This window comes from Eumetopias jubatus, unplaced genomic scaffold (assembly GCF_037043125.1).
Source record: "Eumetopias jubatus isolate StellerSeaLion01/CBP00866 unplaced genomic scaffold, mEumJub1_p1.0 scaffold_2, whole genome shotgun sequence".
Classification (NCBI taxonomy): Eukaryota; Metazoa; Chordata; class Mammalia; order Carnivora; family Otariidae; genus Eumetopias; species Eumetopias jubatus.
The window spans coordinates 130,315,572-130,332,247 of NW_028274808.1; positions in this window are offsets into that span (position 1 = coordinate 130,315,572).

A 16,676-nucleotide genomic window follows, 5' to 3' on the forward strand; every position below is an offset into this window, starting at 1 on the left:
GGCATTTCTAAGTACTAATCCTTCGAGTCTTTTTTTTCAGTTCAAGCTCAGAATCAATTGGCTGCAAAACAATAGGAATAAGTCACATATTTTACACTTCAGAAAAAGATTCTGATGACCAACCAGCATGGTGATAACTATGATGAGAAATGCCCTAGTGATTTAAGTGTGTTAAGGAGAAATAAATGGGAGAGAAATGCTAACTTCCTTATTGATCTCTTATAATGGGATGTTACCCATTTATTTGCGGGGTGAAAATTATAGCTTGTTTTTTAACATTGCAGCTAGCATTACTCTTTGTTAATTTAAAAAAGTAAAGTGTCTATTCAACAAAACTTTTAAGCAGAAAACAATTTTTTTCTGATTCATATCATTGCTTTAATATCATGTAAAGACTATGTATAGAGCAAACTATGTTGAGTGGGTAGAAGGGACATACCCATGTTTATCGGGATCTCTTCATGATTTTAGTTGAGATTCCTTAGCATTTATTTTAGGACACATCTTTGAGTGAATTATTTTTCATAATGTTTTTCAATCACATCTTAAATCGACGTTGGTAAATCAGAAGATTGCAGTATTATAGTCATGCTCCTCCATCCCTAGAGGGGAGGAGAGACTAATTTTTGTTTTAAGGACATCTGGAGATAGCTTTTCCTGAGGCTGAGAAAGGCCAACAGGGCCTGAAAACTCAAGAAAGAAATATACTAATAATTACTAAATTTCTAAATGTATTTATCTCTGCTGTACTAATGTGTGAACAATATGTTGTGCATAATACTGTAGCTGGTTGTGGTGTGTCAATACATTTTGTGAGTGTGTACAGTCTGTGAGTGGTTGGTTTTCTCTTTTTATGTGTAGAAAAAAATCACATGCTGTGTCCCATTTCAAAACCCAGTTGCGCCATCAGTAGGCACACGTATAAAAATGAATAAAGCCAATGGAAGTGTGTATATGTAGTCAGTAACAGAATTTGTCCTTTCATTTTTGAAGGTGAGAAAGGGCTGTTTTGTTTTGTTTTGTTTTGTTTTTTAATCATCTCTGAGAGTCGATAACATAATTATCTAAAAGGCTGAATACGTTGGCAGTACATTGGCATGTTACTAAATATGCCAGGTTAATTAACCATGCCATTCGTCATAGGTAAGGTCAGTTCTTTGACCACCAGGATGATTTACATTCCTCACACATCCTCTCCGTGTTAAGTGTGTGACTAGGATGTACATACTATGGGTGTGATTGTGTACATACCTTGTATGAATTATCTAAATCCTCAAAGAGTCGTAGGAAAGCAGGAAAAAGAAACAGTTGTTCAAAAGCCTCAAAAGGGCTAATCAATGAGTATTTTCATTTTCTACACATAAAAATGTATACATGGCATTAACTGTAAATAGCTTACCCACACACACATATATACACACATACACACACAAGTGCATTTTATTCATACTGTTAATATTTAAATAAATCACAAATTAAAACAACTAATTGAAAACTGCATCTTTCCATGACTTCTGTTTTACATACGTTAATATTGAATCAAATACTCCCCGGTAGCAGATTTGGTACTTGGGAAAGGCCAGCCTCGCTATGAAAATCTAGTCAGTGTCTTACTCAGGCAAAGACTGGCACCTGAGCAGCTTCAAAGGTTTAATGCTATTGTTTAAGCACCTAATTTTATATCTGGTAATGACAAACACTGGGGAATATCAATTATGTTTTGTAGGCTCCATTTGTACATTTATTAGTGTATTTACTTGCACAGGCTGAGGAAAGCCCTATCTTTTTTTTTAGGGAAATACCCCTATATTTCAAAACAGTGTATAAGAACTAGAAGTGGAAAATGATTGTAGGCATTCTCTTGAGATCGGCAAAACAATGTTTAGCAACACTAAAGAAAAGTCAGAATAAATTTTTTTTAAAAAACTACAGATGATGTTGGTAGGATAATAGAATGTGAACAATCAGTTCCTTAAGTGGACTCAAATAAGTTACTATTATCGCTAACGGATAATACTGTGTGGACTAGATAACGAGGTGAGAGACATTAGCCAGCAGACGTAGACACTGGACAACATTTGTCAATTTATCACAATTCCAACTGGCGAACTGATGTTGTTTGAGTTTCATTTTTTCTAAAAGGAAATACTCTATTAGCGATCAGAAAGTCTGATCTGATTCCTAAAATCTAATAAAATTGGACCCTGATTCCCTGACACTAAAAATTATGTTGGCTGGGTATTAGGTTGAAGATAGAAATGGAAATACGAGAGTTCCCGTTAATAGAGAATTGTGTGTGGCAAAGTGCAAATATAACCACTTCTCATTAGAAAATTAATATTTAATACAAATTTATGTTTTAGAGAATGAATGTGCCATCTTTATATCTTAGATAAAAATAAAAGGTTAACCAATAATAATACTACAATTATAACCATAGCTGACTGTTTTTTAACTGCTAAAAACATACTTGTTTATAAGAGCAGGATACCTGGAATCTTGATGTTTGTCAATATTTACTATTGCTTACAAGATAGATTCATGTGATTATTTTGGAAGATGTGTATTAATTTAAATGCCACCCAGAAAAACTATAGCTGTCAATGTGAAAATCATTTATGTGGGTAAATGTTCAGCTGAGAAAGACTGAAAGTATAGTGTAATGTTAAATCGCTGAAGAAACAGTAATATTCAAAATGAATTCCATTTATGAATGTATCAATATTAGAATCTAAACATTTGTCTTTTCATGATGTCTATATATGAAAGTCATAAAATGGTTTATTCAAGAAAGCCCCCATCCTCCAGAAATCGACCTACGAATAAAATTTCATTTCCTAGAAAAAATATGGAATGTTAAGATTTATATAAGGATATATCAAGATTTTGGAATTATATACACTTCCGCTCTCATTTTCGATTTGATTCTTGAAGGAAGGAAGGAAATTCAACGGATGACTTAGTTTTACCCTCAAAAAATTTTAAGTATGATTTTTTGCATTTCGTTTTCCATAATAAACATGATAAGATTAAAATTTACTGACTTTGTTTTTTGTTGTTGCTCTTGCCACTGCTGTCAAAAAATGTTCTTTTAGCTCTAGATGTGGATTTTCTTCTTTTAAAAAAAAGATTTTATTTATTCATGTGAGAGAGAACAAGCAGGGGGAGCAGCAGAGGGAGAGGGAGAAGCAGACTCCCTGCTGAGGGGAAAGCCCAGGGTGGGGCTCCATCCCAGGATCCTGGTATCATGACCGCAGCCGAAGGCAGATGCTTAACCGACTGAGCCACCCAGGCTCCCCTAGAATCAATTGATTTTCAATGTGACACACGTCCTCTAGAAAGCTGCGGTAGAGCTGAAAGTATTTACAATGAAAGGCTTTTTTTTTCCCCCTTTAATTAAAATGGAGGCCCCATAGAACCAACACCTGCAGGTCATCAGAAGCAGTGATTTTTCCTGCTCTTGACTTAGCGCGCAGGCATGCGTGAGTGCAGGCATGCGTGTGTAGGTACTTTTGCTCTTGCTTGGTGAAAGTGATGAGAGCTCGACATTCATGGAAATATGAGAGGGCGTGGGGGGTACAGGACGCATCTGCTCTTGTGGCAGTATGGAGTCCCTATATGCAAGCTGATATTGTCGCACATCTAGGCTTAGCTGCCTCTTGCCCAGAGCCATCCAGGTTATGTGCTGTGTAGTTCCAGCCTTTCTGCGTACTCCTGGGTAAGTAAGTCGGGTTCCTTCAGTCTAAGTTCTTAGAAGAACATAGAAAGCTCAGCCATGTCCTCCAATCTAGCTTAACCATTATAAAACTAACACTGTACTTAGATCCCTTTGTGCCTCCTTGAATCTGTCTTCATCAAGGAACTGTAGAGTGGGAGAGGTAGAAGATTTATGAACCTCAACTCTCAAAAACTGATATAGTAAAATTTCTATGAACTTTAAACAATGCTTGTTTCAAAACTTCCAACTACTGTGTGGATATAAATACACACTATTTTGGCCTAAAATAGGGCTGCCATGGTCTAACTCTGGTGTATGTACATATTCATTCTTGGCAAAATTAAACCTCATGCATCTCCAAAGATATAAATACTATTTGTGGAAAAGTTAGATCACACAAAGGTCCTCAGCGGGGCCGAGAGGGTTTGTCTTCTGCCTGGAACTGTTTCTGTCCCACCAACCGGGTGTTTGTCTCATTAGGTGCCATTTCCAGCCAACTGTTCTCACCGTCCACATCCTTAATGCCGAGCAGTGAACACAAGAGCAGCCTTCTTAGCGTAATCTGGCTTCACTGGACTGTTTCCTCTTGTTTCCTGTAAAGAATCTGCCTTTGTGAACCGCATAGGATCACATTCGGTCTACCACATTCCTAATGAACTCATGAATACCAACATTGTTTAATTTTCCTCAACTATCAGTCAGCTAATGTACAGAGTTCTAAACATCTTTAGACCCCTAGAACGATCTTAATGTTCCACAGCCAGTTTTTCTAAATATATCGTAGAGGACTAACATAGTGGAAATTCAGATTGTCAGGATGGAAGCTGAAAGTGCTCAAAAGATTTCTGGTGGGAGTATTAGCATCTCAGGGATGATTATTTCCCTACATCTTTTTTGTAGTTCCACTTGACACCTCTCAATCAAACCGCACAGGAAACTTGGCCTGCCATTAAAAAAAAAAGAAAAGAAAAGAAAAACTAAGCAGAATGTCATTGTCAAAGATATTACAGGTGTTTAGAAGCAAGGTAAGATTTCTTAAAGGGCTGGAAAGTATTTGCCTGTTACTTATATTCTTTTTGCCAGAAGTCAATACAGAGAGTAATAGCTATGTGCCGAACATTCTGCTGGGCACTTTCACCTATGTCATCACTCTTGGGAAGCATTGTATATAAATGCACACTGTTTTCCAGGCAATTTTTTTTTTTCAGATTAGATACTTGAGACATATAAATGGGATGTTCAAAGTGATATAGTGGTAAATACCCAGGCTTAGAACCAAGGAAATCTGGTTTCAAATTTCAGCTTTAAAGCTAAATTCCTTGGCCAAGTCATTTAGTCTTTTTGAGGCTCAGGGCATTCATCTGTAAATTGAGGATAGCAGTACATACTTTGCAAAATTGCGTGGATCAAATAACATAGGCAAAACAAATGTGAGTTCCTTCCCCTACTCCTTCCAGTTTTGCTTTCTTCATTGCTTGAACTGTATTACTCAATTGTAAAAAGGCTGGCATTTTTGCCATTTACTTCTAGTTAGTAAACTTTTTTTTTAATAAATCTAGATAAATACCAAGAATGCTTCTCAGTACTACTATGAAATACCTACATTGTGACTTTAAACGCATTTCCCTTTTTGTTTAAAGCATGAGGATAATACATTCAAGCATTTAGAGTTGTCAGATCTTTAAGAATTAGGAAAAGATTTCTGATTCAGTTTAACTTTGTCATACCAGATACGATTTTTAAAATATAAAGTTAATGTTAATAAAAATATTACCAATTCAAAAAAAGGAGGGAAAAGGGAAATAATTGGTAAATTTACACTAAAATTTAACACTTAGATAACTAAGATTCCATAAGCAAATTAAGAGAAGTCATGTACCTAACAAAATGCTAGAATCTAGAAAAATAGGAAGAACATCTCCAAATCAGTTACAGAAGGATGAACAATACAACAGAGTCTACAGACAATAGATTTGTCAAACTCTATAAGCAAGCATCATAAATGTATGAAAGTATGCTCAACTGCACTAACAAATCTCTATTCCCCACAGCTGAATGCTGTTGGAGGAAACCTTCCAAATGCCTGGAGGCTGAGTTAGGAGCTTTATGTCCAAGAGCTGGAAGATAGTACTTCACCTGCACTAAGAGATCTGCAAGTTGGAGATCTCTGGTGATGTGCATAGGTGAGGGAGGGAGGGAAGGAGTGTGTGTGCACCTGAGCTTGCACACAAACATTTAAAGGAAAAGCAGAGACTGGAGGGGGAGGTTTCTCTAAAGAATCTTCAGACAGCTCATGAGAGAGTTTAGGTGTAAACACCCACCAGGGTATGCAACACTGAGGAAATTATGACTTTTCCAGATCCACTCTTTTTCTCTCTCTCTCTCCCTGGTCTTCAACCAGATTATTTGGCAGAATTAAAATCTCTAAGGGGTGGAAAGAAACAAGAATCCCAGTCACAACCCCCTTCTTCATGTGGATCTGTAGGGCTGATAAAAAAGAGAACTTTAAATTATAAACAAAATAAGGATGCTTACATGAGACTGAGCATTTTAAATTTCAGTTGAGACTGCATTTACAATTTTGAGTGACCTGTATCTGCTGAATCTAGGGGGGTCCCCAAAACTGAAATAAACGATGTCACTAATAATGACCTTGCCACCGGACATGAAGCTTTGTGTGAACAGAAAATACTGGAAATTCGTGTGACAGAGCCGTGCTACCTTTCTGGCCCCTGAAAGCATCTGCATTTGCAGCTCTTGCTAGTTTGGAGACCCCAAAATCCCATACATTTTAGACCTTGCAGAGTTTGTGGCAGAAAGGTCCCAGGTGATTGCACTTTGATTTATTCAGGCCCATGGTGGTAGGCAACATTCCATGATGGTCCTCAAAATTCTTGGCCCCTGATGTCCACACACCTTCCCCCCAGTGATTCAATCAATCACTGCTGTGAAGTGATTTTATAAATGTAGTTCAGGTCCCAAATCAGTTGACCTTAAAATAGATTATCTGCATGTAACAGAATCACGTGAGCCCTTTAAAAGGAGAGTTTTTTTCCAGCTGGTCCTGGGAATCGGAGAGACATACTCCAGCAGGCCTGTAAGAAAACAAGCATTCTGTGTTGCAAACTGCAAATGGGGGCCACATGGCAAGGAACTGTGGACACCCTTCGAGGAGCTGAGAGAAGTCTCCAGTTGGTAGCCAGAAGAGAAACGGCTACTTGGCTGTACAGCTACAAGGAGATACAATCTGCCCACAGCCAGTGAGCTTGGATAGAGAAGCTCCCGCTCTGGTGAAACCGAAGCCCTTGACCAACACCTTGATTCCTGTCATGCAAGCCCCACGGTTGGATCCCGGAGAATCCAGAAATGCCGCACCCATACATCTGAGCACAGAAATTGTGAGATAACAAATATGTACCGCTCAAATTCGCTGATTTTCTGGTCATTTGTTACACAGCAAGAGAAAACGAATGCAGCTCTCAATTAGGGATTCAAAATTGCCGAAGATCAACTTTGCAGTCAAGAATTTGTTTCTTTCTATGCTACCCAAACTAGGATACACGATCCCTTTTATCCCGAAGAAACAGTTTTCCTGAAATGTTAGATGGGAGTTTTAATGGGTAAGTACGTAAGTCACTTTAATGTTGAAACAAACATAAATGTATGTAGGTAGATGTGCTGGAGAGCTTCCATTTGCTCTTGTCCACCCGCCTAACCCTTCGAATATTGCTGTGTGCGCTTACAGGCTGACTTGTATAGATGGGTCCCACAGGCCCCCTTGCCATGCTGCTATACCCATTGCTTCCAGCCTATCAGAGGTGCAGGCTGTAGGTGGGTGGCAGGGAGGAGTAGGTTGGGACATTTATTTCCCGGATACCCCTCTTCGGGTGCTTTGTGTTGTCTGCATCGTGTTCAACAGTCAGCACCCCTGCCAGACAGACCTTTTCAGTAGGCTGAGCTCCAGTTACTCTGCCTTTCCTGGACTCCTCAGGCCTAGGAGTGATATAAGTAACCCCAACCTGTCTGGTGTTTCCTACCAGAATCCTATGATAGAGGAGTCAAAGGACACATCCAGCATTTTTAATGCCAAAACATGAGATTTCGGATAAATTTCTCTCTTTGGGCTGGCTTCTTCTAGCTATGCCCCTTACGCTTATTAAGTGTTACAAAGATAGTGCTTTGCAAATTAGCTCATTAGATCCGTCAACATCTACAACACGTTATTAAACCGTTTCACAGAGGAAAAATGTGAGGTCCATAGAGAGGAATTGTTTACCCATAAACAGAATTATATGTGACAGACAATGACCATTGCTTGCTTTGTTATGAGCCTGTGATTTACTTGAAATTGATATTCTCAAGTTCAAAACTTATGATAATATACTGTATTACATATACCAATCTGGAAGTGAGAATTATCACTTTATTATGGAGCCCAGTGTTTCCTTATTGCTCTTTGCTCTAGGTTTTCTATTCATTATTGAAAGTGGGATGTTGAACTTTCTAAATATTATGCAAATGTCTATCAATTTTATCATTTTTCTTCATATATTTTGGACTGATTTATTACACACATATACATTTAGAGTTGTTATATCTTCTTGATGCATTTTTGAATTTCTCAGTATATAATGTCCTTTATCACTTTAATTTTTTTGAAGCGTAGTTGACACACAGTTTCACATATACAACACATTAATTCTGCAAGTTTATATGTTCTGCTGTGTTCCCGAGTGTAGCTCCCATCTGTCGCTACTCAACACTATAACAATACCATTGGCTGTATTCCCGATGCCGTACCTTTCATCCCCATGACTTACACATTCCATAACTGGAAGCCTGTACTTCCCACTACCCTTTACGCCTTTTGCCCATCCCACCCTCAACCCTCTGGCAACCACTAGTTTGTTCTCTGTGTTATGGGTCTGCTTCTACTTTTTTGTTTGGCATGTTTTGTTTTCTAGATTCCACATGTAAGTGTTTGCTTTTCTCTGTCTGACTCATTTCACTTAGCATAATACCCTGTAGGTCCATTCATGTTGTCACAGGTGACAAGATTTCACTCTTTTTTATGGCTGAGTGATAGTCTATTGTATATATAGACCGCATCTCTTCATCCTTTTATCTCAGTGGACCCTTAGGTTGCTTCCACATGCTGAGTATTGTAAATAATGCTGCAATGAACGTAAAGGTGCAAATACCTCTTTGAACTGGTGTTTTCATTTTCTTCAGATAAATACCCAGAAGTGGAATTGCTGGATCATATGGTATTTCTACTTTTAATTTTGGGGGAAACCTCCCTACTGGCTGTACCAGTCAACATTCCCAGCAACAGTGTACAATGGTTCCCTTTCCTTAACATTCTAGCCAACACCTGTTATTTTTTGTCTTTTTGATAAAAGTCAATCTGATCAATGTGAGGTGATACCTCATTGTGGTTTTGATTTGTATTCCAAGACGATTAGTGAAACTGAGCATCTTTTTAGGCGCCTAGGCCTTCTGTATGTGTTCTTTGGGAAAATGTCTATTCAAACCCTTGTTTTTATTGTTTTGGTTTTTTATTGGGTTTTGTGTTTTTTTAATTTTTTTTTCAATTTTTATGCAGTTTGGATTTTTCTTATTTTAAATTGTGTAAGTACTTTATATATTTTGGATATTAACCCCTTATTGGATCTATGATTTGCAAATATCTTCTCCCATTCAATAGATTGTCTTTTCATTTTGTTGACAGTGCTATTACTGTGCAAAATCTTTTTACTTTGTAAACCCCATATAATCCCTTTTGTTTATGTTAGCTTTTGCTGCCCTTGCCTGAGGAGATTGAGCCAAAAAAATATTGTTAAAGATATATTGTCAGAGTTTACTGCCTATTTTCTTCTAGAAGTTTTATGGTTTCAGGTCTTACATTCAAATCCTTATCCATTTTGAATTTATTTTTGTGTATGGTGTAAGATAGTGATCCAGTTTTATTCTTTTCTTTTTAAGACTTTATTTATTTATTTGAAATAGAGCAAGAGAGAGAGAGAACACAAAAAGGGGGAGGTGCAGAGGGAGAGGAAGAAACAGGTTCTCCACTGAGGAGGGAGCACAGGGCTGGATCCTAGAACCCTGGGATAAGGACCTGAGCCAAAGGCAGATGCTTAACCGACTGAGCCACCCAGGCACCCCTCCAGTTTTATTCTTTTGCATATAACTGCCCAGTTTTCCCACCACAATTTATTGAACAACTGTCTTTTCCCCATTGTATATTCTAGCCTGCTTTGCCATAGATTAACTGACTATTTATGCATGGGTTTATTTTTGGGCTCTCTATTCCATTCATTCAAGTGTCTGCTTTCCTACCAGTACCATACTGGTTTGATTACTATAGTTTTGTTGTATAGTCTGAACTCAGGGAGCCTGATACCTCCAGCTTTGTTCTTTCTCGAGATTGCTTTGGCTATTCAGGGACTTTGGCAGTTCCATAGAAATTTTAGGATTCTTTTTTCTAGTTCTGTGAAAAATACCACTGGTATTTTGATGGGGATAGCATTGAACATGTAGGTTGCTTTGGGTAGTATGGACGTGTTAACAATATTAATTCTTCCAATCTATGAGCATGGTATATCTTTCCATTTATTTGTCTCATTTCAGTTTCTTTCATTAACATCTTCGAGTTTTCAGGGTAGAAGTCTTTCACCTGCTTGGTTAAGTTTATTCCTAGGTATTTTATTCTTTTTGATGTGGTTGTAAATGGGATTTTTTTCTTGATTTCTCTTCTGATAGCTCATTATTAGTGTATAGAAATGCAACAAATTTCTGTTAGTTTTGCATCCTATAACTGGATTCATTTATTAGATTTAACACTTTTTTGGTAGGGTTTTCTAAATATAGTATCATGTCATCTGCAAATAGCAACAGTTTTACTTCTTTCTTTTCAATTTGGATGCATTTTATTTATTTTTCTTGCCTAATTTCTGTGGCGAGGACTTTCTAATACTATGTTGAATAAAAGTGGCAAGAGTGGGATCCTTGTCTTTATCCTTTGTTTCGCTAATGTGATATATCGCACTGATTGATATGCAGATGTTGAAACATCCTTGCACCCCTGGAATAAATCCTACTTGATCATAGTGAATGATCTTTTTAATCTGTTTTTGAATAGAGGTCGCTAATATTTTGTTGAGGATTTCTGCAACTATGTTCATCAGCACGATACTGCCCCATAATTTTCTTTTTTTGTGGTACCTTCATCTGGTTTTGGTATCATCTTGTTTGGGACTCTCTGTGCTTCCTGGACCTGGATGTCTGTTTTCTTCAGATTAGGGAAGTTTTCAGTCTGTTATTTGCTCAAATAAGTTTTCTGCTTCTTTCTCTCTCTCCTCTCCTTCTGGGACCTCTATAATGAGAACGTTAGTACACTTACTGTTGTTCTAGAGGTCCCTTAAACTGTCCTCACTTCCTTGTTTTTCTCATTGCTGTTCTAATTGGGTGGTTTTTGCTATTCTGTATTTCAGATCATAGATTTATTCTTTAGTTCATCTAATCTGCTATTGATTCCTTCTAGTGTATTTTTAATTTATTTATTATATTCTTCAGCTCTGACTGGTTCTTTTTAACATTTTCTATCTCTTCATTGAAGTTCTCCCTGTGTTCCTCCATTCTTCTCCCAAATCCAGTGAGCATCTTCATGACTATTAACTTTGAACTACTTAATCAAGTAAATTACTTCTCTCCATTTCATCATGGTGTTTTATCTTGTTCTTTTACTTGGAACATATTCTTTTGTCTCCTCATCATGTTTGACTTTCTGCATTTGTTTCTGTGAATTAAGCAGAATAGCCACCTCTCTCAGTCTTGAAGGAGTGGACTTCTATAGGCTCATCCCCTGTGTAGCCTGCATGTGCCTGGCAGCTTTGGCAAGGCAACTGGAACTGTAGTAGGCACAAGTCAGGGGGTCCCCAGGCATGCTGTACTGGGGCTACTGGCAGGGTGGTCCGGAGGGGTCCTGGAACCCACTACCACTGCCTTAATGGGACAGCTAGGTCCAGAGCAAGTGTAGACTGGGAGTGTCCCAAGGCATGCTACTCCAGTGAGGCCCTGATGGGAGGGCTGGAGCTAGAATGGGCTTGGGCAGGGTGGAATAGGGCACCTGTGCTATCAAGGTAAAGGGGGAACTAAAAATGGTGCTCACCAGCACCTCCAAGCCCAGAGAGAAATCCAACAGTTCTCCATCCATTTGGCAGATACTCTAGGGTTAATAAATGGATTTCCTTCACTTATAATCTGTTGCTTTTTAGACTGCTGTTTTTTCAGTGTGCCTCAGGGCAGGCAAGTCTGTGTGTAGGCCCATCAGTGATATCCCTTCCTACTGCATGTTTGGGTTGGGGTTCCAGTCATTACTGTGTCTCCATCTCTCCTCCTTTTCATGTGGGCTCTCTGTTGTTTGTTGTGCAGAAGCTGTTGAATCAGCCTTTGGTTCTTTCTTAGGAGGAATGGCTCCATATGGAGATATAGATTTAGTGTGTCTGTGGGAGAAGGTGAATGCAGGGTCTTCCTCCACCACCATCTTGGATCCACTTCCCTGGAAGATATTCCTTATCTCTTGTAGAAATGAGATTGCTTTCTACCCTCAAAAGTATTTTAATAATTATTAAATTTTTATGAACTTTATAAATGTAACTCATAAAATATATGAACAAGCCTTGAGCATATTTTAAGAGAATTAATAAAATTATTGGAAGGTATAAATTTTTAATTATAGCTTCCTTTATGAAAGAACCAAAGCTTGGTGTAACTTTTTCCCGCTTTAAGGTGAAATGCTCATCTAAAGATACTAATATTCATAACATTGGCCAGATATATGGACTGAGATATTTAAAGTCATTATGAATTTATATGTGACGTAATCATTTAATTTTGAGAAGGTTTTAGATTTATCTTCCAAGGAGTTATATTGTAATAAAACAGGAACCATCAATATGTTTGTGGATAAAGAAGGAAAGGAAGCACAGACACAATATATTTATACTTCCTCTCAGAAAAATAATAGAAATTTTAGAAAAATAAGCACAGACACAGATGACTTGGCAGATAAATTCTCAATTTTGTAAAAGCAGAAACAGATTATATCTACTTCTGAGAACTTTACAGGGCATACCAACCCTGACTCTAATTGGGAGAATTTTTATACACTAGGTTAAATGTCAAACGGAATCTTAATCTAAGAACCCAAAATAGATTTAAGCAAAATGACATCAAAAGAACCATGCTTTCATTCAGTAGACATAAATTAAGCATCTGCACCAAGCATATATGTGACACACGGGTGTTAGAAACATGAATACCCACAGATATTACCTTTCAGAGGTTCCCAGATATGTAAACCATAAAACATGAGAGTATATATAAAAAACAACAACAAAAACAAACCAATACACACAAAAAAGCAATTATCAGTTACTATACGGGCTCAGAAAATGAATTGCTAACTCCTGCTTATAGAGTTCAGTCAAGAAAAAAAATAGAAACAGGAAAAGACAGTGCATAGAATGTTAAAGTGTACACTTGCACTACTGTGTAATTAGAGTATCGTGTATTATAATATCAAATTATTTGCCACTAGATATATAATATCACCATATTGGTAAATTTTAATGTACTCTTTTTAGTCACACATTAGTTGGTGAGATGTAAGAGTTTTAAGTGATAGTACCACAAGAAATCATTGTGTGAACACTGAAAAGTAGTATATATATATATATATACACACATATATATAGTATAAAATATGTGTATATATAAAATATGAGGAGACAATATACAATGAGATATGATATGAAGAGATAGATGAACCTTCATTATGCAAAGCTCCTAAATCATGTTTGGAACCAGTAATTGAGGAAGACACATTTGGCTGAAAAGAATACCTAAGAGTATCGTTGTTGTTTTTTTTTTCTATAAAACATGTGGGACCTATTGTTTTATTTCACTTTTACCTATTGCGTTTGAGATCTCTGGAACATAAGCATAACGAAGAATGCCAGATGTCAGTGCAGGATTACAAAAATGACCTACCAGTGTTTATTAATACAAAAACAATAAATTACATGATGTCCTTGAATGGAGAAGCCATGTAGGTCAGCACAAAATCGGTGTGAAACAGAAATGTTTACTTCCCATTGTGCTCAGCTTTAGGGTTCTCTAATATAATATACCCCAAGGTGCTCAGTATGCCCCTAGGAATTACAGGACCTCCTTAGTATGCCACCTGTCCACACACAGCCATCAGGAATATGGTATGTGAAGATTTAAGGCAGGAGCAATTTAATGACTATGCTCATGTAGTAAAAGACACCAGTGCATGTTAGCAGCCCCTTCAGATGACAGGGCTTCTCACTGTCTATGTCTTGCTTATTGATGACCCTCAAAATGAGTTTCCAAGAAGCAACAGGAATCAATCAAAAATTATGCCATTAATTGAAAACTCTCTAACATGTCCTTTCAAGTTCTTGAGAGACCTCACAGTTGTTTTCTGACCTTGTACTAAATGGTCAATGGTTGCACAATTCTACCTCATGATGTTTATCTTATGTGTATCACGTTTTAGTCACTGAGAAAGACAAGGTTACTGTGACCTGGGTTTTCTTTCTCAGTCTTTACTTCCACTCTTGGGATATTGGAGAGTCTTCAAAATAAAAACTCTCTCAGTTTAATTTAAAAGGGCCAGGGAGGAGCAAACCTCCTCTTTTCACTAGTTGACTAATCTATAGATTTCAGAGAGTTTTTGCCCTCATAACATGAATAGGATCAACACCAAAGTCCTTTGAGCTCTTATGCTACCTACAGTATAAATTGGCTCCTCAAATATATTGGAGTTTTTAGCTATCATTACCACTCCTCTCTCAATACCCCTTACACCTGGGCACACAACTCCTATATTCCTCCAAGAGAGTGAGAAAAAGAAACTGCATTCTTCTTATGACTTAGGATTAGAAATCACATAGCATCCCTTCTCTGAGATATTCCATTAGTAGAGGCAGTCATAAGCCGTGCCCAGATTCAAGGAGGGAAGGGAGCATAAACCCCATTGAGAGGAGTGTCAATCACTTTGTAAGGAAAGCATATGAGATTGAATATAATCTATAGTCTGTCATACCCTACCTCCAAGGCAAGGAGGGCCCAGTCCATAAAAAATAATAACCTTTCTCTCCTACTCAAGGGTAGGAAAAATAATCATATTCATACTCTTACAAGAATAGACAAAATGTTTCCTCTGGGTGGCTCAGTCAGTTAAGCGTTTGCCTTCCACTCAGGTCATAATCACAGGGTCCTGGGATCGGGTCCTACATCAGGCTCCCTGCTCACTGGAGAGTCTGCTTCTCCCTCTGCCTGCTGCTCCCCCTGCTTGTGCATTCTCACTCTCTCTCAAAAATAAATAAATAAACAAACAAACAAATAAATAAATAAATAAAATCTCTTAAAAAAATTTAAAGTTGTGTATTTATATCCAGCTGGAGGTATATAAACTTGTTTCTGCCAAATCATCAATGGGAATCTTTAAACCAAGGTTAATGTTAGGAGTTGTCAGAGCTGGGATATAGATTGTGGACTCAAGTTTCAAATTGGATTTTTGTGGTATTGTGATTAATAATAGATATATATACAGTTCAGCCTTGGACATCATGGGTTTGAACTGCTTGGATCCACTTACACATGCATTTTTTCAATAAATATTATACAACACTGTAAACGTATTTTCTCTTATGAATTTTTTTTTTAAGATTTTATTTATTTATTTGACAGAGAGAGCACAAGCAGGGGGCAGCGGCAGGCAGAGGCACAGAGAGAAGTAGGCTTCCTGCTGAGCAAGGAGCCCTATGTGGGGACTCTATCCCAGGACCCTGGGATCATGACCTTAGGTGAAGGCAGACTCTTAACCAACTGAGCCACCGAGGCATCCGTCTTATGAATTTTTAAATAGTTTTTTTTTCTCTTGCCTATTTCTCTATTTCATATAACATGCAACATATGTGCTGTTTGTGTTATCAGTAAACCTTCTGGTCAACAGTAGGCTATTGGTAGTTAATTTTCTGGGGAGTCAAAAGTTATATGCAGATTTTTGACTATAGGGGATGGGCAGCCCTAACCCCCAGTGTTATACAACAGTCAGCTGTATTTGGTCTTCATCTTGTTTCTGAGACAGAGCTCCTAAAACCCTCAAAATTTCCTAAGCGATGAGAGATATAAGGGTTTCTTTTGTTATGTTAATGAGGACTTTTGGACCCAACTTGTAAGGGCGGGGGCTGGTTACCAGCAGATCCAACCATGTGATTGGAGAGTTGAAATTTTCAGTCCCACCCCCTGACCTCTTGCGAAGGATCAGTTGTCAATGGCCAGTGATTTAAGCAATTGTGCTTAAGTAATGAAGCCTTCATAAAAACCCAAAAGGACAGTTCAGAGAGCTTTTAGGTTGGTGAACACATGAAGTTCCAAGGAGAGTCATACACTTGAAAAAAGGGAATGAAATCTCTCCACCCTTTCCCCATACTTTTCCCTATGTATCTCTAACATCTCGTTGTTCCTGAATTATATCTTTTTATAATAAACTGGTGAAGTAGTAAATAAAATGTTTCTCTGAGTTCTGAGAGCCACTCCAGCAAATTAAACCCAAGGAGAGAGTATTTGGAACCTCTGATCTGTAGCCAGTTGGTGACACTGGTGACAACCTGAACTTGCAATTCTTACTTGAAAGGCGAGGGAGAGGGAGCAATCTTGTAGACTGAGCACTTTAACCTGTAGGATTTAATGCTATCTGCAGATAGATAGCGTCAGAATTGAGTTGAATTACAAAACAGTCAGCTGGGATCCCAGTTGCTTGGTGATATAGGGAACAGCCCCCACACACAGGGGAATTGGGTGTAGAACCCTTGACATATATTACTACTTGGAACCAAAGAGTTACTTTACTGTGTTGTAA